This window comes from Panthera leo, chromosome D4, assembly GCF_018350215.1.
Source record: "Panthera leo isolate Ple1 chromosome D4, P.leo_Ple1_pat1.1, whole genome shotgun sequence".
Classification (NCBI taxonomy): domain Eukaryota; kingdom Metazoa; phylum Chordata; class Mammalia; order Carnivora; family Felidae; genus Panthera; species Panthera leo.
The window spans coordinates 51,230,542-51,256,691 of NC_056691.1; the positions used below are offsets into that span (position 1 = coordinate 51,230,542).

Here is a 26,150-nt window from a genome sequence, read left to right on the forward strand (position 1 = left end):
CTCTCTCTGCCTCTCCCTCCCCCTCCACTTTCTCTCTCTCTCTATCTCTCTCTCTCTCAAAATAAATAAAAAGTTTATTAAAAATAAAAATACTAAGTTGTAACAAATAGTGCTGCTATAAACATTGAGGTGCATGTGCCCCTTCGTATCAACATTCTTATATCCTTTGGATAAATACCTAGTAATGCAATTGCTGAGTCACAGGGTAATTCTATTTTTAATTTTTTCAGGAACCTCCATATTGTTTCCCTGAGTGGCTGCACAAATTTGCATTCCCACCAGCAGTGCAAAAGGGGTCCCTTTTCTCCACATCCTTACTAACATCTGCTGTTTTCTAAGTTGTTAATTTTAGTCATTTTGACAGGTGTGAGGTGATATCTCATTTGTTTTGTATTTCTCTGATTTGTTTTGTTTTGCTTTGATTTGTATTTCTCTGATGATGAGTGATGGTGAGCATCTTTTCATGTGCATGTCAGTCATCTGGATGTCTTCTTGGGAAAAGTGTCTTCATATCTTCTGCCCATTTCATTTCTTTGCTGGATGATTTTTTTTGGGGGGGTGGAGGGGTGTTGGCTTTGGTAAATTCTTTATAGATTTTGGATACTAACCTTTATCTGATATGTCATTTACAAATATCTTCTCCTATTCCATCGGTTGCCTTTTAGTTTTGTTGATTGCTTCCTTTGCTGTGCAGAAGTTTTTTATTTTGATGAGGTCCCAATAGTTCATTTTTACTTTTGTTTCCCTTACCTCTGGAGACATGTTGAGTCAGAAGCTGCTGTGGCTAAGGCCAAAGAGATTCTTTCTTCTTTTCTCCTCTAGGGTTTTGATGGTTTCCTGTCTCACATTTAGGTCTTTCATCCATTTTGAATTTATTTTTGTGTATGGTGTAAGAAAGTGGTCCAGTTTCAATCTTCTTCATGTCATTGTTCAGTTTTCCCACCACCACTTGCTGAAGAGACTTTTTTTTCCCCATTGGATACACTTTCCTGTTTTGTTGAAGAGTAGTTGGCCATTTGTGGGTCCATTTCTGGGTTCTCTATTCTTTTCCATTGATCTATGTGTCTGTTTTTGTGTAATTACCATACTGTCTTGATAATTAGAGCTTTGTAATGCAGCTTGAAGTCTAAAATTGTGATGCCTCCAGCTTTGGTTTTCCTTTTCAAGATTGCTTTAGCTGTTCGGTGTCTTTTCTGGTTCCATACAAATTTTAGGACTGTTTGTTCTAGCTCTGTGAAGAATGCTGGTGTTATTTTGATAGAGATTGCATTGAATATGTAGATTGTTTTGGGTAGTATCAATATTTTAACAATATTTGTTCCTCTAATCTGTGAGCATGGAATGTTTTTCCATTTCTTTGTGTCTTCTTCAATTTCTTTCATAAGTTTTCTATGGTTTTCAGCATACAGATCTTTTACATCTTTGGTTAGGTTTATTCCCAGGTATCTTACGTGTTTTTATTGGTGCAAGTACAAATGGGATCAATTCCTTGATTTCTCTTTCTATTGTTTCATTATTGGTATATAAAATGTAAATGATTTCTGTATGTTGATTTTATATCCTTTGACTTTGCTGAATTCACATATCAGTTCTAGCAATTTTTTGATATATATATATATATATACACATATATATATGTATATATATATATACACACACAATAGAATACTGTGTGTATGTGTGTATGTGTGTATGTATATATATACATATATATACATATACCATATATATATACATATATACATATACCACACACACACACACACACACACACACACACAATAGAATACTACCTGGTGATCAAAAAGAACCAAATCTTGCCATTTGCAACAATGTGCATGAAACTAGAGTGTATTATGCTTAGTGAAATAGAGAAAGACAAACATCATATGATTTTATTCATAGGTGGAATTTAAGAAACACAACAGATGAACATAGGGGAATTGAAGGAAAAATAAAATAAAAACAGAGAGGGAGGCAAACCATAAGAGACTCTTAAATACAGGGAGCAAACAGAATTGATGCGGGTGGCATAAATGGGTGATGAGCATTAAGGAGGGCACTTGTTGGGGTGAGCACTGGGTGTTATATGTAAGTGATGAATCACTGGGTTCTACTCCTGAAACCAATACTACACTGTATATTAACCGATGTGAATTTAAATACATAAATTTTACAAATTGTGACAAATATGTGCAGGATACATAATGTTTATTTATTCAGTCTGCCAATCATGGACTAACAAACATAGATTTTTCAAGCTCTTGTAATTAATTACTATAGCCCATCAAGGGTCAGTTATTTATCAGTTAGGAATCATGACCTAGATTTCTTGGATTTACCAAGAAAAATGTCAATTCCATCTCTGGAGTTTGAAGGCAACTTTATTTCCTGGCACTGAATTATAACATAAATCACTCTCATCTCTAGAGAGCACTTGTCAAAAGGTTTAAGCACTCAGGTATCAGAATATATACACTAATTTTGAAGGTATATTTTCAAGGTCTTTCTGGCATTGTCAAATGTAGAAGTGACTTGACTCCTCTTATGGCCGGAGTTTTGTCTCTCTATTTCCACTCCAAGGAGGAAGGAGTTACTAGTTTGATTAATTGATGCTGGACATAATGGTGGTAATGAAAAGACATGGACAGAGTTGTTTTTTAAAAGACAGAAATCTATATTCTGCAACCCTTATCTTGCATTTCCTGCTTGAAATTTGTAAGCAGAACCAGAAAGGGCTTTAACCCTCAAGATAGTTCATTTATATTCATGTGTTCTGAAATTCCCCTTCTCTCCCTCTCAGTCACCTCCTCCATGCCTTCTCTCAGAAATGAGCAAATGTAGATTCCTCAAATATGGATTCTGGAAGAGTAACTTCTCTTTTTTCTTGCTTGCTTTATTCTTTCCTTTCCCTTCCTTTCCCTTTCCTTTCCTTTCCTTTCCTTTCCTTTCCCCTTTCCTTTCCTTTTCCTTCCCTTCCCTTCCCTTCCCTTCCCTTCCCTTCCCTTCCCTTCCCTTTCTTCACTCCTCCCGTTTAAAAGTTCAGTTTAGTATTCTTATGAATAAATATGATTTAAATATCACCTTCAGAGTGATATACTTGTAGTTGAGAATGACTAGTTTAGACTTTTAACTGGAGGTCTAATTGGTTCTACCAATAGAGACAATTGTGGCAGAATGAAAAGAATAGGCTTTTAACTAGACTTATAATTCAAATTTTGGACTGGTTAAGTAATCTTGAAAATAATAACTCTGAACTTCAGTTTTCCCAACTGGGGAAATGGAAAATAGTATTTTTAAAAGACTTAAGGATTAAATGAGTTCAGTTGTATGAAGATAACACCATCATAACCAGGGTCATAATTACCATCTTACTTCTCTGTGTTGAATGATAAGCCTGTTACAGACACAATTTCATTATTAATAGCCCCACCTACAACTTGGAAAATAAGGACTCAAGGAAATTTGACCATTTTCTCTAAGGTAACATGGCATGTGAGGATCAGAGACAGAATTCGAACTTATCTGTCACATTCTAAAGCCTAAACTCTGACCTAGTATGACTTCCCACATGTTCCTTTTATTAATATTACTGGTTTCTCTCAGGGAAAGAATTATGGGCCCCCTTTAGGTCTGGATCTCTGAAGATACTCAGCTACATTATACAAAATAATGATTTTAATCACATCAAGCTCATTTATATATTGACTGGATCTATGTTGTTCAATACAGAAGCCACCAGTTACAAATAGCTATTTAAAAAAAAAATTAAATGTTTATTTATTTTTGAGAGACAGAGAGAGACAGAGCATGAGTAGGGGAGGAGCAGAGAGAGGGAGACATAGAATCTGAAGCAGGCTCCAGGCTCAGTCCGCACAGAGCTTGATGCGGGGCTGGAACTCATGAACCGTGAGATCATGACCTGAGCTGAAGTCAGATGCTCAACTCAGTGAGCCATCCAGATGCCTCTAAAAATAGCTACTTAAATTTAAGTTAATTAAAACTAAAGAAAATTTGATTGACTTATTTTGCTTAGCATAATATATTCTAGGTCCATCTATGTCATTGCAAATGTTAAGATTTCATTCTTTTTGGTGGCTAAGTAATATTGCACTGTATGATAACTAACTAAAATTTAAATTTAAAAAAATCTAAGTAAAATTTGAAAATTCAAATCCTTAGTCACACTAACCACATTTCAAGCACTCAAAAGCCACATGTAGCTTTACCATATTGAGCAGCACAGGTATAGAATGTTTCTATTAATGCATACATTTCTTTTTTTTTTTTTAAATTTTTTTTTTTTTTAACATTTATTTATTTTTGAGACAGAGAGAGACAGAGCATGAATGGGGGAGGGTCAGAGAGAGGGAGATACAGAATCCGAAGCAGGCTCCAGGCTCTGAGCTGTCAGCACAGAGCCTGACGCGGGGCTCGAACTCACGGACCATGAGATCGTGACCTGAGCCGAAGTCGGACACTTAACCGACCGAGCCACCCAGGTGCCCCTAATGCATACATTTCTATTAGACAGCGCTGAACTAAATTACTTTCAATGAGGACATGAAGAAATTTGTTCATCAAGGAATTTGTTTGTAACCAATCCTTTGCCACAGAAGAGAAAGCATTTAATTAGAAAATTATTGCGTTAGATCTTAACACACACATACACATACACATACACATACACATATCTCCAAATAGGCAAACCAAATATACAGAGAGCTAACACTCGTTCTATAATATTTTTCATTTATGGTCACCCCGAATCTGTCATTGTATACAAAACTTTGTTCTGTGTAATAACATTCTTAAGCAAAACATAGCAGATATAGTGCTGTGTTGATACTTATCCACTTCAACAGATTCTAATCTTGGATAGTCCAATATACATGCAGGCTTATAAAACTGCATAAACATTAGTCATCCTCATTATTTGAAAGTTCCCAGAGAGTTCATTTCATTGGAGAAGCTTCAATAAGAGAGGAAGGGAGTATAGTTATTTAAGAATCCCTGTGTTTTTCTAGAGGAAATTTAACAAGGTAGGAGGGATGGGATTCTGATGTGCTGAGCCAATCTTCAGAAATAGTCCATACAGCCACAAAAATATGGAAAATGAAAAGCCAGAGTGATCAAAGAATTTCAGGAAAATAAACAGATAAGCACACAGACACAAAATGAAATGAATCAGCATGCCTTTGTTTTGCCTCGTTTCCTGAGGATCTATCGCAACTGGTGGTAGAACAGAGGCTTATTAGAAACACATACATTCTTTTAGTTCCTGGATCCTGGTTTTTCTGTGTTTGTTTGTTTTTTCTCTTTTTAAAGGAAGCAGAAGCCACTTGTGGAACATTCATTTATCTTCCTGTTCTTTTTCTGTTGGTCAATAAAGGTAAAATTACCTAGCTCAGTTTATAAGCAGCCATTTATCAAATACTTAATAAAAATAAGTATCTCTAGGAATCACTGGACATTATATTACCTAGAATTATACACGTATTAAATTAAATTAATTATTATTTTTTTGGGGGGGCGCCTGGGTGGCTCAGTCAGCTAAGCATCGACTTCAGTTCAGGCCATGATCTCACCACTCATGAATTCGAGCCCCGCGTTAGGCTCTGTGCTGACAGCTCAGAGCCTGGAGCCTGTTTCCAGTTCTGTGTCTCCTTCTCTCTCTGCCCCTCTCCCACTCACGCTCTCTTTCTCTCAAAAACAAACAAACGTTAATTTTTTTTAATTATTATTATTATTTTTTAACTTAAGAAGGCTTCATGCCTAGCATGGAGCCCAATGCAGGGCATAAACTCATGACCCTGAGATCATGATGTGAGCTGAGATCAAGAGTCAGTTGCTTAACCAACTGAGCCACCCAGGCGCCCCCGTACATGTATCTTAAATGCTGTATGTTGTTATTTATTAAATGCATAGTAATGGATTAATTTACCTCTGGAAAATGGCTTTTCAAAATTACTATCAATAAAGTAGGGTGAATGTTTTTAATGTAAAAAACAGCTACCCTCCAGCTTGCATTTTGCAATTATCAACTACATTCTAAGTATGTAATAGTCTTTGGTTCATCCTTCAGTGTACATATTTAAAAAGAATGGACATAACTTTACCATTAGGTAGATACTTAAAAGGTGTTTATGAGAGATATATTATTTTTGACATTTACACTCAGAAGACAAGGAAATTCAACAAAATGAAAAAATATTTTTCCTATTTCAACAGCTCTCTCAGATATTAGATAGGCAGATATAATTTTAACATTACGATAGAGACACCAAGAGCTAAAGATGGAGTTTTTTAAAAGTACGCTGGCATCTTTAGTAGCAAATAAAATAAACTCTTCTTGATTAAGGATTCCTTTATATTTGCATATATAAAGCTAGTGAAATAAAAATTGCAGATGGACTGTGACATCTGCCGAGTCAGTGGTCTGAATATCTACTCTCCCAATAGCTGACAGTTACTGAAGTCTTGAAGATACAATATTCAATCATTTGTGAACATTTTTTATCCAATAGTGTTGCATCAATCTGTAGAAAGTTTTGTTTACACTTGAAAGTATACTAAAGGATTCTGTCACCTCTTCAAAGAAAATTTGTTTCATTCCAACTACTGAGTTTCATTTTCTCCGGAGAAAATGTTAGAGTGTATTTCAGAAGTGTCCCCATGGGGACTTTTCCAACTCTGTCTGAATGACAGTATGAAGGTGGTACTATAGTTCTGACTGGGTGATTTTTTTCATATTCTTTACCATCAGTCCATACTGGGAGCCCACAGAAATGCAGCTCTAAAATAGAACCTAGCTCAGAACACTAAGAAAATGATGACAAGTATGAAAATAACTATTGAATATGTAAAATAATCAGAAAAGCTATAGGTCATAATTATGTACATTGAGTGAAAATTCAGAGTAGCGCCAATGGTTGTACATACATTCCATGGTCTTTGGAGTAATCTGGTGCTATATGGGAAACAATACTAATCTCAAAATGGAGACAAATAAGCTTCTTTTTCCATCTTGTCTGCAAAATATAATTTAATTATAATCACACAGTAAGGGTACATTCCAAGGCTCTTAAAACCTGAGTTTAAATGTGAGCACCAGGTGGATCAAATGGCATGTTCTACACATCCCTACTGTGCTTTTAATAATATAGAGAATTTTTAAAGCAGGGATACTCTTGCTTCTACAGGAAGTGCCATAATTCTCTTCATGGTTGCTTGGCTTATCAGCAAGGCAGGGATACCCTAAATGTAACTGCCATTGCTGCTTTTCCACTACCAGGGCCAAGATGTCAGCCAATGAAGATATTACCAAATGGTGAAAGACAAATTTGAACGTGGGTAGTCTGGTTCTGGTATCCAGTATTAAGGTCCTCCTTTAGAATTCATGTACACATTTCTTACAGGAAAATAAGACACAGAGAAGTCATCATTCCCCTTCACTCCACATCTGTAAGACTTCAAGGTTTGTGCCTGAGGAATCAGCACATGGTAGAAGGGCAAAAGCTGACCTAATGAATTAGTATAGGAAAATATGGGCAGTCAATGATTACCATGAAGGTTTCAAGAGTCAAAAATGATTAAAAGTCCACATGGAATAATATTATGCAACTATCAGTCATAAGTTGAAATGCATGCTCATTTGTACACGTAAATTAGAACCTTTATAATTAAAGCAAAGATTTTTTTCATTGTGATGCTTAAATCACATTTTTGACATGAAAAAACAAATGAATCTCTTCTTTTTAGGTGTTTGATGATTCAGTGTCTATAAACAACTGGGAAGCCAAAGAACTAAACAATAAATTTTGTATAAAAGAAATGTGAGTTAAGCATTTTTCATGCATGTGTGTGTGTGTGTGTGTGTGTGTGTGTGAACTGAATTGATCGAAGTGTCTAATGCATTACATTGACATGATTATGGCAGCATATAAAATACACAGGACCACAACTCATCATGTAAACAGTCTTCAAAGTCATGGTATTGATTTCAATTATGATGTCTTTCTTGCTAATGCATTCCGTACACCTGTTGGTATGCAGAGAAAGCAGGATTAAATCAAATCGAAAGCCATACCTGTAATAAAAAAGGGTTCATGTAGCCCGAAAAAAAAAGGACAGAAGCAAACACTGTGAGCTATGAGAGCCATTCAGAGAAATGTGCTCAATGGCATGAGTTTTAAAATCGCCCATAAAAATGAATGCATTATCTATCTTTTTCTCTCTTGGCACTTCTGCAATTGACATTACCACTGTCTGCTGTGTTAAGATTGGGAGAACTAAGCTGGAAAATGTGATAGCAAATCCCTAACTCAAGCTGCAGTATATGGAACAGGCTGTTAAACTGCCATGTTAGTGGAATACATAAATGTCAACATTATTTTAGAATGATTTATTATATCCATAACAGTCAAAATAAATAAATGTGGCCCCATAGTACACAACCCATTGATGGCTATTCTAATTCAGGATTTTGCAGATGACATTTTCTATCAGGATGACATTTCAGACCTTTAAAAACAAAACTGAGACTTTTGCTGGGCATTTCTAAAGTTCTCAGCATAGTATTTCAATTATTTTGGAAGGAAGTGTGGTTAGCAGAAGAGTGCTATCAAGTATTTAAATGAAAGAAGGCAAGAAAACAGAATACGTGATATAATTTGTTTTGATGTGCACTACTACAGAAATGGCAATTGTAAAGATGACTGCTTTGTGAAAGTGTCTTCAATCTGATTGCTGTGTTGACAACACAAAGAACTTTACAGATGAATTCTACTGACCAGAAATCGCAGAGTAAGAATAACTATGTGGGTTTAGAATGCAAAACAAAAAATTATACCTGCATACATGATTTAATATTCATTTTTTAGCATTTATGGAATACAGTGGATTATCTACTGGAATTTTTACAATAAAACGCAATAAGAGCTTCTAACGGCAGCAATATTTTTTAGAATTTAGATGGCTCATTTATGATCATTATTGAAGTCAGCGAATTTCATAGTTGCCATCTTTAAAAAAGACTATTCTAAGAAGTGGATTAATAAATGAGAAAATTTCCATAATATGAAAGAAAAAAAGATATTTGAAGGTATTCATATGATATTTTAAACTTCATTCTCTTACATAAATAAGAAGTCCAATTGTTATGCCAACATTCTTTGCATTCTGCAGATAGAAAATGGTACAAAAACTGCAATACACTTGTTTTAGATCAATGGGAAGAGATAAAGAGACATATATTAATTTAATTATACAATCATCAGTGCTGATATGTATGTATGCGTGTAGTATACATATGGATTAAGTCGTGTAGTTTTATATATTTAAAAAATTTTTAATTTAAAAACTGTTTAATGTTTATTTATTTTTGAGAGAGAGAGAGAGAGAGAGAGAGCCAGGTGCAGAGAGAGAGAGGGAGACAGACTCTGAAGCAGGCTCCAGGCTCTGAACTGTTGGCACAGGGCCTGAAACAGGGCTCGAACTCACAGGCTGCAAGATCATGACCTGAGCCAAAGTCGGATGCTTAGCTGACTAAGTCACCCAGGCGCCCCTTTTATATATATATTTTAAACCACAGTACCCTCTTCAGGGTGAACTTCTGAAATAAATCCCAGTAAAACTGATTACATGATTTAGCCTTTAAGTTAACAAATACCAAACATAAATGAAATAATTCCTATATCTCTCTAGGGTAATATACTTAATTTTTTTTCAAGTTTTTAAGTTGAAAAAATAAAGACAAGTGGAATCAAAAAAGAAAAAAAAAGAAAAAAAGATTTTATAAATATGAGCACGTTCTGTAATATAGCAGTTCAATTCATACCCTTTTGCACAGAATACTCACATTTTTACTCTGTATAAGCAAATATCACCATAGAAAAGTCACTATTTTAAAATGGAATCTTGGAAACAATTTTTCTTGAAATCCTTTCTTTATATTTTTCTTCTAATTTCCTTATTTTCCCAAACTGAGGTTGTCTCTTTTATTGCCCTGATTTCTAAAATAGCCTCCACATTTTGAGTTCTATAAAAGATACGTGGTGATTAATAATGCATACTGGTCCAAAAGACACCCCCCAAACTAACTTTTTGTCTCTCAAATATTGAGAACATTCATGACTATATGAAACAGGAACTTCTTTTAATGTGTAAGATTAACAAGGAAAAACAGTGTCCACAAAAGACAGGGTATGTAGTTTTGTGATACTCTGTTACTAGAAATAACATATCCAAGTGAAATAAAAATAGGAAAATTATCTATGATGAGAATTGAGGTGATAAGTAAATCGCACATTCTAATGAAATAACTTAGAAAAAGGCTTATTTTTAAATGGCCCAAAATATATACTAAATACAAAACCTAATTTGGAAAGGGACAGAGTGAAGATAGAGTGACAGATATGCAGACCTAGATCTATAGACTGGAGTCTGGGTTTTGGCTCTGCAATGTGATATTAACCCTATGTAAAGTTAAGAATTTAATCTTGAATTTCAAATTCAGTTTTTTTAGTTACATAAATGCAGACAAAGTCTACTCAAAGAAAAGCAAAGTCTGAAAGCTGGGTAAGTGTGCACTTAAAAGCAGACTACATCTTCAGGAACTCCATCTCACACTCCACTTAATCATCAGGGCCAGTCCACTTCCCAGCTTGAAAATCAGATCTACCTGTGTCACCAAAACCAAAGCTGTCCTGAAGTAGGGGAGTCACATGCTCTCCACCATGAAGAACAGGGGTGAATAAGCATGGCCTCCATGAATTTTGTGTCATTTCACAGCCCAATATCCCTTGCCACAACCCTATTTCCTATAACCGGATTTCTTCCCTGAGCACTGGATGAGGAACACAAGATCCTGATATGCCAATGTTTGACTATTCTCTTCCTGGACACTGACGGACAGATGACCGACTTGTCATTACAGACACAAGGACCTTGACCTTGCCCTTGACCACACTTTGCCCATGAGCTTGGACAACCTAAAATTCTTCTGCACTGGTGATCATTGGCCAGAAGTTCTAATCACTTACTCTTTTGGATATCATCTCAGCCAGACAAACATTCAGGTTTATCAGGCATCATCTACAGCTAGATTGGTTTTTTTCAGAGTCTAGGTGACTTGGCCCAGTCAGTCACTACTGGTATCTTAGCAACCACATCCTATTAACTCTCCCTTGCTACTCCTCTGAATTCCAACTGGAGTAGGCAGGAAATATTTATGAATGCCTTTATGCACAGGCATCCTTGTAGATCCTGGGCATATAAAAGGGAGCTAGAAGGAAAGAATCTCTGTTTCAAGAAGCTTAACACTCAGAAGTATCAGCTGCTTTAGCCATATTTGCTCTTTCTTTAGACTGTTTGAAGAATGGATATTTAACTTGGGGCTTCCTGTTCAGTTACACTCCTTTACATTTCAAAATGATAGATATGCTTGCCTTATTCCTTACTTTAGAAATTCTTTTTTTAAGGTCACATAAACAGGAAAAATAATGTCAAGCAAAACTTCATATTATCACTGTCAAATTGTCAAGATATTTATTTCTCTTATTGGAGGCAATATGAATACATATTCTTCAAATTACAATTTTCCTACAGAATGCCTGTCACATAGATCTTGTATCAAGATTATATTAAGGTTCTGTTTTGGCAAATGATTTTAACTTCGTTCAAAAAGTTATCATGAAACACAGTCTAGATATGTGGCTCTTCTTGTGAATTTTTAATTTATACCCTTCAGAGTTACTTATGCATGTTGTAGACAAGTGCTCTACAAACTGTGTTTGTTCTACAGGACCCTGCAGATGCTATACAGTGTGTGGAAAGAAGTTTTCATAGGGTAATAAAATTGTGAAATGCTACATATTATATTTCCTTCTTAGAGATTCATAATGAAGATTAAAATATTAAGAATTCCAATCCTACTGTAGAAGAAAACTGGGTGAATTTTAATACTAAACTTTCCAAACTGATTTCACTATGGAACCCTTTTTTAAAAAATGCAGTTACTGCTTTTCACAATGGGTTAACCATTTGAAATCACATCTTTTATTTTTTGTCTCCTATCAGGCAAAAATAAATTCCACGGGAAAGGAAACACTTGGGCACCAGTAACACATAGTAAGTATTCACATAAATGGGTCCAAATGAGAGAATAAAATACTTCTGTGTGTATTTATTAAAGTAATGTTATTTGAAATTGTATTCAGAAATGTTTTTGACTAAAGGCTTTGAATATGGCTTAAAAAAGGGTTGAATTTTTCAGATTTTTCAAGTCAACTAGGAAAAGGATCCCTTTACTGTGAACTCATCCATTTGATTTGTCAGTAATAAGTTCTCTTCCCATGTGTGTTGGTTTAGATAGTTACATTTTACAAGGTACTTAAATCCCAGAGTTCTGACCAGCAAAATTGCCATCAGACACCTCATAAATGCCAACAATTAGGCTCCAGGGAAATGGAGGAGGAGATGCCACTGATTGCATGCCAAATTTGTACCTCTAGTGCCAAACAGGAAAGCAAAATAAACAGGCACATTGCTACCAGAAAGGGAAAAAAACATGAAAAAGGAAAAGACAACCACAAGACACAAATTCTGAATCAAAAGAACTTTCCTACTCTTCACTGGGGATAAGTGGAGGTGTGGGGGTCAAAACTACTCTTTACACAGAAAGCATATTATTCTGTGGTTCATCATCATGTAAGAAATAATCAGGCAATTTTTTAAAATTACTGGTACGGGCACCTGGGTAGCTCAGTCAGTTAAGTGTCTGACTTCGGCTCAGGTCATGATCTCACAGTTCATGGGTTCAAGCCCCAAGCTGGGCTCTGTGCTGACAGCTCAGAGCCAGGAACCTGCTCCAGATTCTGTGTCTCCCTCTCTCTCTGCCCCTCCCCTGCTTGCACTCTCTCTCAAAATTAAACATTAAAACAATTTTTTAAATTATTGGTAGTAAGGGGAGATATTAAACTTTTCAATTATTGGTCTGAATTAAAAATACAGACTATGCACGGAGATGGAATAGGAGCTTGCCCAGCCCACTCCACACATTGACCTGGTTAAAAAAAAAAAGGATAAACATAAACAGAATTTGAGGGGTCATGTTTACTCACTGCTCTAACAAATGTGTACTGAACACACAAATAAACCACTTAGAACTGTGTGTATTTCTTACAAGAATTATGGCAAATACTTAGTAAGCAATGCCAAAAATAGAATCTAAAAATAATTAGAGAGTATGTAAAAATGCACAATCTGTGTGAGATGAAAAACACAAAAAATTTTTAAATAAAAAAGGTGAATTGAGTCTATAAAAAAAATACAGACTATGTGAATTGTAGCTATTTCTGGACAACAGATGAAACTAAGATATTTAATACTTCCTCTTACAACATAACAGATGAAGAAATGTTGATAATTCTTATAGATTCCTGACTATTTTTTACAGAGTCAGGGGGTTCTTTGGGTATCTCAACTTTATTTCACATTCACTAATGTACTTAGTTGTCACTACATTAAGAAGTGTGGTTGTAAACTCCACACTTTTCCAAAGAAGACCTCCAGATGGCCAACAGGCACATGAAAAGATGCTCAGTGTCACTCCTCATCAGGGAAATACAAATCAAAACCACACTCAGATACTACCTCATGCTGGTCAGAGTGGTTAAAATGAACAAATCAGGAGACTACAGATGCTGGAAAGGATGTGGAGAAACAGGAACCCTCTTGCACTGTTGGTGGGAATGCAAACTGGTGCAGCCACTCTGGAAAACAGTGTAGAGGGTCCTCAAAAAGTAAAAATAGACCTACCCTATGAGCCAGCAATAGCAGTGCTAGGAATTTACCCAAGGGATACAGGAGTGCTGATGCATAGGGGCACTTGTACCCCAATGTTTATAGCAGCACTTTCAACAATAGACAAATTATGGAAAGAGCCTAAATGTCCATCAACTGATGAATGGATAAAGAAATTGTGGTTTATATATACAATGGAATACTATTTGGCAATGAGAAAGAATGAAATCATGCCGTTTGCAGCAATGTGGATGGAACTGGAGAGTGTTATGCTAAGTGAAATAAGTCAGGCAGAGAAAGACAGATACCATAAGTTTTCACTCATATATGTATATATATATATATATATATATATATATATATATATATATATATATATATATATATATGAAGTGTGGTTGTTTCTTTCCTCCAGAATATACTAAGGCCTTGTTTGGATTTCCATCAGAGTAAATAAATATCTTTAGCTAAGACACGTCCATCTCTGAATATTCCAGTCTAAATCTATTTTGGAAAAAAGGCCCTCACAACATTTATCAGAAAATTGTATCTATATTACCTTTTGTAAAATGTGCTATGGGTTTAGATTTGGGATATGTTATAAATCCCACTTCAAAAGGAAAAATCCAGGGGCATGAATATATTTATTTTAAAAATAAAAATGAAATTCACAGAACAAAGACAAAAATATATACCTGAACATGTTTCTCATTTGATTAATTATTCAACAGTAACATTTTTGTGGCAGAAATGTTTCCCATTCAATAATTTCGAATTCAATTCTACTCTGATAAAAAGTGTGGCAAATGTAGGGAAGCACTGAATATTACTTTTTAAATATTGCTGCAACTTAGTATAAGTGTAATTTAAATAGTGAATGAAAATAAATGGCGTTTTCAGGTATTATATGACATTGTTCCTATAAAATTCCAGTCTAAGTCATAAATCACGGCTTCTGAATCAAATACCTAGGTGCAATGATGCATTTCTAACAAATAACTCATTTTAACTATAAAAAGCACATTGACATGCAGGATTTTGTAATCAGAGGTTTTCAGCTGCTCACCTTAAATTAAAACCTGAATTAGGAAGGGACAAAATGAAAAAAAAATCAGCATTATTGCGGGCTTTATTTTAACCAAGCCACCTTTTGAATCCAATCAAAATTAGGCATTTGCTTCTTAGTCTGAATCACAGACAATTCCTGTGATAATTAGGCCTATTTAATTTGGTTTAATAAATATTTAGAAGATTCTAAATGTACACAAAGCACTGAGTAAAATGGGAGGTAAGTCAGATAAATTTTTACAGTTAAGGAGCTGAAAAATCCAGAAATGGAGAAAAGTCAACTATATAAACAGTGTTATATTCGAGTCATGCCATGATAAGTTTCCAAAACGAAGATATGAGGAGAGGGAGATAACACACAGTTTTAAATAAGCTAGGATTTACTAGGCAGAAATGAGCAAGAAGGTACTCTAGGGAGCAGCTGGAGTATAACCATATTGGGCACAGAAATAAAAATTATCAGACATTTCTAGAGAAAAGGAATAGTCCAATTGCAGGATAGTATCATGACTTGAAGAGGAGACTGACCTGAAAAGGAGAATGGAAAGGAAATTGGAGTAAGAGGTCTTGCTTTCTAAATTAGAAAATTAATACTAAGTTAGGTAAGTAGCTACTACAGACCATTGAATGGCCCCGAGTAGAAGACAGATTGAACCAGTGTTATATCATAGAAAGAATAATAAGATGGCAATCTGGTTGGGATGGAAGGAAAGAAGGTGGAAGCACGAAGACCGATTTGAAGACCAATGCAATAATCCAGATAAGAGTTGGGGACAGGACAGTCGATGGTAGTTATATGGAAATGGAGACAAAGGGATGGATGCTGGAAACATCATAGAACTTAACTTAAAGCTTCAAGGCCTGACTGTAGATTGCACATAGAAAAAGAGAGTGAGAGGAAAGGAAAAGCTAACTCTTAAGATTTTGAATTTAGATGATAATCACAAAACCATTAACCAAAATATGGAAGTAAAATGTATGAATGTATCCTCAGAAATAAAATAATGAGTTTAGGTTCTGAATACTCCTAGTTTGGGATACTAATGATACCTAGTAGAGAAGGCTACAGGTAATTATACCCTGGGTCAGTGGGTAAACTGGAAATCACCTTTGTATGGGTGATGACTATAATCATCAGTCTGGATGAAAGAGCATAATCACACAGTTTAAGAAACTAAAAGACAAAAGTTTTTTAATGTCCACATTTGATGGGGCAGGGAGAGGAGCAGGCAAAGGGGCCAGCAGGTGAGAAAGAGAATAGCAAGAAAAAAAAATGAAATACCTATAAATTAATAAGAAATATGTTAGATCTAAAATATCATTACTGAAGGATATAACATATTATTGGGGAATATTCAAAACACCTTAATGACAGGACTATGTCATGTTCCTGGGTGGTAAGACTGAATATTTCAAGAATATTTATAGATGTCAAATTTCCTCAAACTACTGTATATGTTAGACATAATGCCGATCAAAAACCCAACAGTGTTTTTCTAGCAATTTGATAAAATGTTGCAACATTTATGACAATAGCTAAAATATAACTTTCTACACACAACACCATGACAATCCAAAGGAAAACAATGACAGTTTTAAATGCAGTAAAAGTGTAAATTTCTTAAAAACCAAACCAAACTAAACAAACAGCCACAGAAATGGAATGTCAGGAGATTAGACCAAAGGCCCTTAGTGGTCAAAGAACGCTGGATGACTCAGGCACAATATGGTTAGCTCATCGGTGGTTTTCCTCAGAAATAGGCAATTTAAAGCATTATCAGCATTCGTAAGTACTAGGTCAATTTCTCCTAAAATTTTAGAATAAATAGGGTTCTTAAGATTTAAATTGTTTTCAGGTATACAGGTTAGTTCTGAGGCAAGTCAAAGTTCTAATCAGTATCATTTGGGGAACATCTCTAACCCACTGGTTTGTGGTGAAGACAAGAAATAATAATACATGTAAAGTGCTTATCACAGTGCTTGGCACATAGCCAAGCACTCAATATGTCAGTGGATGGTATTGTAGCTAATGGTAAACCCCTCCAATTTTCAGATGAGGGATGTGAAGCTCTGATAATGCACACAAATCCAACAGGAGTTGGCAGAAGAGGAACTAAAGTCCAGAGACCCCTGAAGCCATCAAGCTATTTTTAAACACTAATAAACTTTTGGTCCTCCTTTATCATGGCCACCCTCCTGTATAGGGCAGATAGAGTAGGAGCCCAGAAAGGAAAAAAAAAAAATAGAAGTTCAACATCTCTTTATCATTTTCCTCTAGGTTCTTTCAAGCCATCTGGTCCAGCTATAATTTATGTCATATTTAAAAGTGAGAATGGTGCACTGCATATTTAGCTACCCTTCTCTAAAATGGAAATTCGGATTCTATATTCTTGTTCTATTTTTCCCTTCTATGTGGCTGGTATACATTCCTTAACAATAAAAGCAGCTCTCTCTATTTTTTTTGTCTATGTTAAACATTAAATATTTAGACTACACACTCAAGTAACATTCGAAACTCAGCAATTAAAAACAAAAAAGCATAAAATGGCTCCTAAAAGAACTGTTTAGAATCCCTCTAGTTAACGGCCACATACTATGCAATGGAGTTACAAACAGATCTTCCACCAGAGGGCTTTTGTTTTGGTTATAATCCTTCTGGGGATTCCAGTGTGAGCACTATGGATGCATAGCTTACCATCACGTGGCATTCAAAGGAGAGCTCAGGACAAATGGCAGGTAAAGGTGCCATAGCATCTACAGAATACCTGAAATGCAAGCCTTCCCCATTCACCATGTAGCAAAAGCGTGTGACACTCTGACAAATAATAGGCTATTTATTAATTACCCAGAGAAATGATGGCTTTATTATGCTTCATAAATAAATAAATAAATAAATAAATAAATAAATAAATAAATACTCAATGTATAGCAAGACTCATCTAGATTCCATCCAAATATAATTTACTGAGCATTATTTTTGGAGTCAGGTAATTATCCAAGGAAAAGTTTCCCTCCTCTTAAAATCATCTAGCATAAACTCCCCTGCACAGTATCTTGAGAGAAAGGCAACAAGTCACTGCAGTAATACTTGTACTATATTATATGAATTTCTAAGATAGATCTGCTTCTGTCTTTAGAAAGCTCTGTGTGTTAAAGAGATCAACTTTTTTACTCAGCCAACTTCCTATATAGTTTCTACCCTTTGATCTTAGTTTTGCCCTGTGGAATTATACAGACTAACTCTAATCCCTTTTGCACACAACAATATCATGACTTTATCCCACACATATATTCCTTCTTTTGGTTTAAGTACCTCTAATTCCTCAGGGGAAAATGTTGGGATTTAAAACTTTATATCTAGAAAGTTATTATTTATATTAATAGCAGTATAGCGATATTCACAGATAAAGCAAAAGTTCAGGAAGTATTACATCTGTGTATCATTCTTTAAAATACTACCTGAACCTATTCAAGGAGATTGAGAATGTAATCTGAACTAAAAATGGTAGATATGTTATACACTGATTTGTGATAAATATAAAAACTACTTAGGTAAATCTTAAAGTAGCTGAAGATGTGTATGAGAATAAATATATGTCAAAATTCTTAGAATCATATTTGAAAACAGTAATTTAAAAATATTTTGGAACTCTAAACATACATACTTACAAAGAATAGGATGAGGAAAGTAAAAGTATACAAAACACCTCCTCTTACCACTAACACAGGTTAGAAAATATCATTTTTGTTCTTATTTCACTAAAAAATGTGATTTTTAAAATAAAAAGTTAAGGAGAGAAGTTCATACATACTTTCTAAAATATTGAAAACAAAGCAAACAATTTTGGGTTATGACAATCAACATGTGTTAAATTTCCTAGTAAAAGTCTCTGATACCTTTAGAAGGAAAAAGGAAAGTAAACTTAATATATGTGGTTTATAAGGAAATTACTTAAAATAAATGTAGGGACATGGGGTGCCTGAGTGGCTCAGTCGGTTAAGCACCCAACTCTTGATTTCAGCTCAGGTCATGGTCTCTCAGTTCATGAGAAAGAGCCCTGCAGCAGGGCGTCTGCTTGGGATTCTCTCTTTCCCTCTGTCTCTAATCCTCCCCCACTCATGTTCTGCCTCTCCCTCTTTCTCTCTCTGTCTCTCTCTCAAAAACAAACTTCAAAAAAAAAAAAGTAGGGACAAATATCAGAGAAGTAAAGAAGAACAGCAAAAACACTAGGAGTGGGCATATAATTTTAGATAAAAAAATAATGCAAATACACAGTCAACACAAAAGAGGTATATAAATAAAAAGAAAATACCCTAATGATGTAAGTCACAAAACTTCTGAGCTCAGTAACTTAACATCAAAGTGTATGCAGCAAAACTGTAAAAAACACAATGATAATTAAACAGAAATACATTAGAAAATTTAATACATTCTCTTTCAATTTTTGCATAGACCAAATAAAAAATGAGAAATGAGGTCATAAAATTTTAATAAGATTGATGACATAAATGTTGAATTATGTACAATCCTAATAGATAATTCACCTTTTCATGTGTCTATAGACCATTAATAAAAACTGTAAATAATCTACTGCAAAATAAAAATAAATTCATTGAGTTCCAGAAAAGAACACCTTGTAGAAGCCAGTGATCTGACCTTAAGGCAATAAAAATTAATAACAAAATATTTACATACATACAGAAGCTAATTAATTAAAATGTGAAAAAGTTGAATTGATAAATGAATTCAAGAACTGATTCTTTAAAAATAAAACAGGTATACTCCACTAGGAAAGCTACTCAAAAATTAAAAGCATACACAGATTCCTAAACTAGAATGTAAAAGAGAATAGATGTCGTTTTTATCATACATAAAATCATTCTATCAAGTCTATTTCTGGGCCAAGTATCTTTTTTAACCTAATATCTTATAGTTTAACTACTGTAGCTTTATCATGTGGTTTGATAGGACAAATCCTCATCTTACTAATTTAAAATATGTTGTATATCACCACCCAGTTTTTATATTAATAATTTTTACATGGTTGAAAAACACAATATTTATTGAGATTTTAATTGAATTGCGATACATCTACAAGTTAATTTGGAAATAATTTACATTTATAAAACATCTTCGTCCCGTACAGGAAATGCCTTTGTATACCCATTTATTTCTTGTATGCCTGTCCGTTATGCTTTTTCTAGATACTACTCCACATAAATCTTCCACAGTTAATCTTAAGTGTGTTAAGTATGTATTTTTGAAATCAAAATGGTACCCATCATATTTTTTTGCTTGCTTTTAACCAGTTAGACTAACAAATCAGGAAGATAAAAAACTTAACTACTGAAACAAATCATGTATTTCTGATAAGTAATCAGAATTTCAACTGTGATCATTATTTATTTAGCACACATTTCTTCCTTACCTATCATATAAGGAGGTAAGGACACATAACATGGAGATCTTGATATGTAGTTAGGAAAACAGATCAGTGTTGAGCAGCAGAAAATTTGAGGGTAGAGGAAAATGAGACAAAGTGGTTAGCCTTGGGGAAAAGGAATGATACCACCCCTATGACCAAATAAAAACAGTAAAGATATGCAAGGATATCATTGAATTACAGGGTGAAGGAGGTCAGCAAGAGAAAGGAGTTCAGGATATATGCTTAAAGCAGAGCATAAAGGAGAAAGGATTTTCGCCTTTGCAGAAGCCATTCACTGATATGCCACTTCCAAGAAAATCTGAACTTTTAGAATAGTGATGTGGGAAAACTAGTTTTCTATTGGTATTTAAAAAGTATAAACACTGAAGAATTCTAAAATGTTAAAGAAATTTTTGATATTTTTTATTAAAAAGAAGTGTAGAAATCTGGGATTTAGGAATGATCCTAAATTTAAAAAAAATACTTGTTTATTTTTGGGAGAATGCAAGCAGTGTGGGGGCAGAGGGAAGGGGACAGAGAATTCGAAGCAGGCTCTGCGCTGACAGGCAGACAGCAGAGAGTGGGATGTGGGGCTCGAACTTAGGAACTGCGAGACCATGACCTGAGTGGAAACCAAAAGTCGAATGCTCAACCGACTGATTCAACAGGTGCCCCTAGCAATTATCCTAATTTCTAAAATTAAAGAGAAAACAAGATTATGGTCTCCAGCCATCTCTTACATTTGGAAACCAGGATAAGATATATTAAGTTCTAAGACACCTAACACTCTCTTCTCCAATGGGTTTCAAAGGACATATTCCCAGATACAGTAAAACTCTATAATGGTTTTTGAGAAACTCCTTGAAAAGTCCTATTATCCCTCACCATGTCTCTGTAAGGTAAATAAAGAAAAGGGGCTGTTGCCTCCATTTTACAGACGAAACCATCAAGACACTCAGTTTCAATGATCAGTATAAGATGCTAAGCATCTTATCATGAAAAGACCCAAAATATTCTGATTGCTAGGCGTTAGGCAAGAGGATACATCTCATGCTTTACTTATGTCTAACCCGATCCTTTACACTTATTTGGTTCCGTAATATTTTCAATGTTAATATTTAATGTCTATATTTTAAATAAAAGTAAACAGAATAAAATCAACACACATCCTCTTCCTCATTATATGTATAAATACATGTAATATGTGCATACATTCTCAAATTCAAAGCCCATCATAACAGATGATTCTATAAAATTGTTTCTTTCCTATATGGCATCTTTTGCAAGAAACTCAGCATGAACAAACAGCTGAAAGGTAATGTTAGTTGGAAAGAAGTCTGTGTTAGTTTCACTGCTGTGACTGTTGATAGCCAGTCACCCTTTTTCAATGTGAAGTACTTCTAAGGGCCATCCAAACCTAGCTTTAGTCTTTTATGATTCCATAATCAAGAGAACAAATTAGGGGCTTACATTTCTCATAAGAGAGACACTATGACATGTAAAATATATGTGTGTCATATCTCCACTGATATAAACAACATATATTTTCCTAATACCTTTGTCCTCTGCTCTATCTTTTGCAAAACAAGACAGATGACCTAATTAATTGAACAAACTTGAGATATAGTGAGTTTGGACATCTAAACATATCACCCTCTTCCTTTTTGAAATTTTTTGACAACACGAACTCCACGACAAATCTTAAGTCAAATTATCAGATGCTTACGTATATTTGGCATGATGACATTGCCTTTAAGGTGATATATGGGAAACAAAGGAAGGGCAATCCCAAATACCTCACGTGAAATCCTTTGGGAAATCTCATAATTTACACACATAAATTATGCCTGATTTGATGAAGAAGGGAAAATAAAATGGTATTTGTCATTATAGAATAGGACTGGGTGTGAGTTGATATGTTGGTATATACAGTTACTTCCTTTTAGTGTTTATTAAAAGTTCCTGTGTTGATTCAGCAAGTAAAGTCTCTTAACATAGGTCTCTCATTTAACCATGCTAGTGTTGAGAAACAGCAATTTTTTTTCTTTTTCTTTTTAAAGTTTGTTTATTTAGTTTTGAGAGAGAGAGAGAGAAACAGCATGGGGGCGGGGGAGGGACACAGAGAGAAGGAGAGAGAGAATCCCAAGCAGGTTGTGCACTGCCATCACAGAGCCTGACACAGGCCTCAAACTCACAAAACAATGAGATCATGACCTGAGCCAAAACCCAGAGTCGGACGCTTAACAAACCGAGCCACACTGGTGCCCCGAGAAACAGCAATTTCTATAAACAAACTAGAATTAAATGTCTGGCTTCAGTTAACTTTGGGAATCCCAAGCTTGGAGATGGTATTATTAATCTAAGTCATCTATTAATGGCATAGCTAAACAGTAAGTAAACATAAGTAACTACGTTGTCATTTAGAATACCTCTTACCCCACCTCAAACATGTATAGTCACTAATGTACACAGTTATATATTTACTAACATGATTCTCAGGAAGATATTTTTTTAGGAAAAAAAAGGAAGCACAGTATACTTTGGAAAATGCTTTTTCAACCTCTTATACATATATACATGTACATATATATATATATATATATATATATATATACACATCATATATACATACATATGTATTATAGGATGTCATATATAAGATATATGTGTATATATAATGTTTATATGTAAATTCACTTTGGCTCATGTGGCTATTTTAACCATAGGAAAATCTTAAACTTTTACTCAAAATCCTCTAGATGAATTAAACTCAGAAATGTACATTTCTTCTGGTGGAAATACACTTCTTATGCTGTAAAGGAAGTTTAATATATTTGATATGCTCAGGCCAGTAACTGAATTTGGATCAGCATATTAATCTTTATTATTCAAGATGCTAGAATCACCATGGCTAGGAGTGTATTTAATGAGCTTACGGCAAGTGAATTGCAAGAAGAATTCTTTAAAACAAAGAATAAGAGTCAAAGGAAGGGAAGCGATAAGGACAATCCTTAATTTTTTTCTGCTTTTTTTTTTTTCATTTCATAATCATGTGCTTTACAAAGAAGGTTCTTTAAATTAATGGGCCATAAGAGATTTTTTTCTGGATTGAAGTAGGTTGATTAAATAATCAAATTCCACAGCCTAATGGAAATAATAAACCTCCTAAAGTCCAACCTTGCAAAAAAAATCCCACTTGAGTTTTATTGGAGAGAATTTTATATCAATGCTAAATGAGATGGCAAGCATGCATGAATAATTATTTCTACTTACTGTTCTCATTAAAGAAAAAGACGAGTATCATTCTTTTAGTCAGAAGTAAAAATTCTTCCCCTATCATTATCATTAACTTGACTTGCTTTATATTTTTAAAAAGTGTTACTTTTAAATTCTTCTTTGAAGTAATAGAAGGAATAAGTAATTTTAATCAAGCAAAAGGGGGCCACCTTTCCCTGGATCAAACAATTATCTTAAGTTTTCAAGAAGAGTGCTACAAATATTGTAATGGAAGGGCAACATTTGGGTGCCATGCCGATTGTCTTCCACTTCAACATTCACTCTCAGATATGAAAAACTTGATTATAAAGATAAGAAAATGTTTTGTCTTTACACCAACAACAAAGGACTGAAAGTTGCCCAAGAGTGAGTAAAACTCATAGCTCCTGACCTCATGGGCCTTAAAATTCAGTGGTTAGGAAAGCAGTGTTTTGGGAATTTCTGGATATTAGTAACATCGTTTTGAGTCTTTATAACACAAATGACCTTCATGTCACTATTTTCAAAATATGCAGATAGACTTCTCCTTCTGGGAAAAAGGAGTATATGTACTTTTCTCTATTTGTCCATGGCATATACACAAAACAAACATAACTCTGTGAATGGTGGAGAACAGTCAGATTGGCCCAGAATTTAACATCATGGTGAGTTCCCTGGGTTTTCTTTTCACCTTAGATATCCCACACTTGGAACTGAAGAAAATGGCAACACAGAAATACCAACAGGTACAAAAAAACAAACAAAAAAGCTCCATCAAAGGTCTTCGTTCTAGTGAAAAGGCCAGGAAAGGGGCAGCTTCACAAGGCAAGAAACTTATAAAAAGTAACTGCTCTATTCCAGCCAACACCACGGAAACGTCTATAGTCCTATCTCCACTCATGCCAGTAAAGGCTGAATGAGGAAACAAGGCTTCCATCTTGAGAGGTTATAAAAAGACACCAAACATCCTTGCCAGAGGTGTGTCAGAAAAGGATCAAGTAGGAGGCTGAGATTCTCATCCTTGCCAGTAAATCGTGATGCCAGTGGAGGTCACGTGGGGAATCTGCACTTTCACTCCTATGTGGAAGTAATGAGGTATCAGTCCCCTTCCCCTTGAGGGGGTATCATAAGAGGACTAGTGGAGTGTCAGGACTTTCGTCATTATCCAGTGGTGATGAGGCCACCCCCACCCCCACCATGGTGTCAGTGGAGACCAAATGGTCAGCTGGAAGTCCCACCCTGTTCAGCAGTATTGAGGAGCTCTCCCCATCAGGGTCAATATAGGCCACATGAGGAACTTGGATTTCACTTCCACCTGGCAGTACAGGCTTATCTTATTTGATTGTGCTTCATTTCATTGTGCTTCACAGATATTGTTTTCTACAAATTGAAGGTTTGTGGCAACCCTGCATTGAGGAAATCTATCAGTGCCATTTTCTAATAGCATTTGTTCATTTTATGTAGTTGTGTCACATTTTAGTATTTCTCACAATATTTCCAACTTTTTTCATTATTATTATTTTTGTTATGGTGATCTATAATCCATGATCTTTGATGTTACTACTGTAATTGTTTTGAGGCATCAAAAATCATGCCCGTATAAGAAGGCAAATTTAATCAATGAATGCTGTGTGTGTTCTGACTGCTCCACCATTGAGCTGTTCCCCCATCTCTCTCCCTCTCCTGTCACCCTGTCACCCAACAGCTCTGATGGAGATGTACTATGAGGTTCATGTTATTTTCATTCCTGCTAACACAACTCTTATTCTGCAGCCCAGTGATCAGGGAGTCTTCAATTTTTAAGTCTTATTGTTGAAGAAATACATTTTGTAAAGCTATAGTTGTCATGGACAGTGATTTCTGATAGATCTGGGCAAAGTACATTGAAAACCTTCTGGAAAGGATTCCTGATACCATTAAGAACATTTGTGATTCATGGGAAGAAGTCAAATTATCAACACGAACAGGAGTTTGGAAGACGTTTGTTCTAAAACCCATGGATAACTTAGAGGGGTTCAAAACGTCAGTGGAGAAGTAAGTGAAGTTGTGGTGGAAATAGCAAGATAAGTAGAATTAGAAGTGGAGCTTGAATATGAGACTGAATTGCTGCAATCCCATGATACAACTTTAATGAATGACAATTTCTCTGTATGGATGACCAAAAACAGTGATTTGTTTGAGATGGAATATACTCCTAGTGAAGATGCTTAAAGATAGTTGAAATGACAACAAAAATTTAGAATAACACAAAAGCTTAATTGCTAAGGCAGCAACAAACTTTGAGAAGATTCACTCCAATTTTTAAAGTTCTACCATGGGTAAAATGCTATTAATCAGGATTTCGTGCTGCAAAAATTACTTATGAAAAGAAAAAGTCAATGCAGCAAACTTCATTGTTGTCTTGTTTTAAGAATTTGCCCCAACTTCAGCAACCACCACCATCATCATTCAGTAGCCATCAACATTGAGGCATGGTTAGCATTTTTTAGCAATATTTTTAATTAAGGTATATAAGTTGTTTTTTCAACATAAAGCCATTGCACACTTAAAAGACTATAGTATAGGGTAAAAATAACTTATATGTGCACTGGGTAACAA

General features: G+C 34.9%; 1 protein-coding gene across 18 annotated transcripts in view; it reads right to left on the minus strand.

Annotated features, from left to right (window-relative positions):
• The window catches only part of LINGO2 (leucine rich repeat and Ig domain containing 2), a 441,629-nt gene that overhangs the window by 256,198 nt on the left and 159,281 nt on the right, over positions 1-26,150 (minus strand). The window contains exon 8 of one of the 18 annotated variants that reach the window (XR_006196002.1): positions 5,179-5,376. The exons of the other annotated variants lie outside the window; for them this stretch is intronic. The gene's annotated coding sequence lies outside the window, so the exon portion shown is untranslated. Of the gene's footprint in view, positions 1-5,178; positions 5,377-26,150 lie in introns of those variants that run through there. 18 annotated transcript variants of the gene reach the window in all.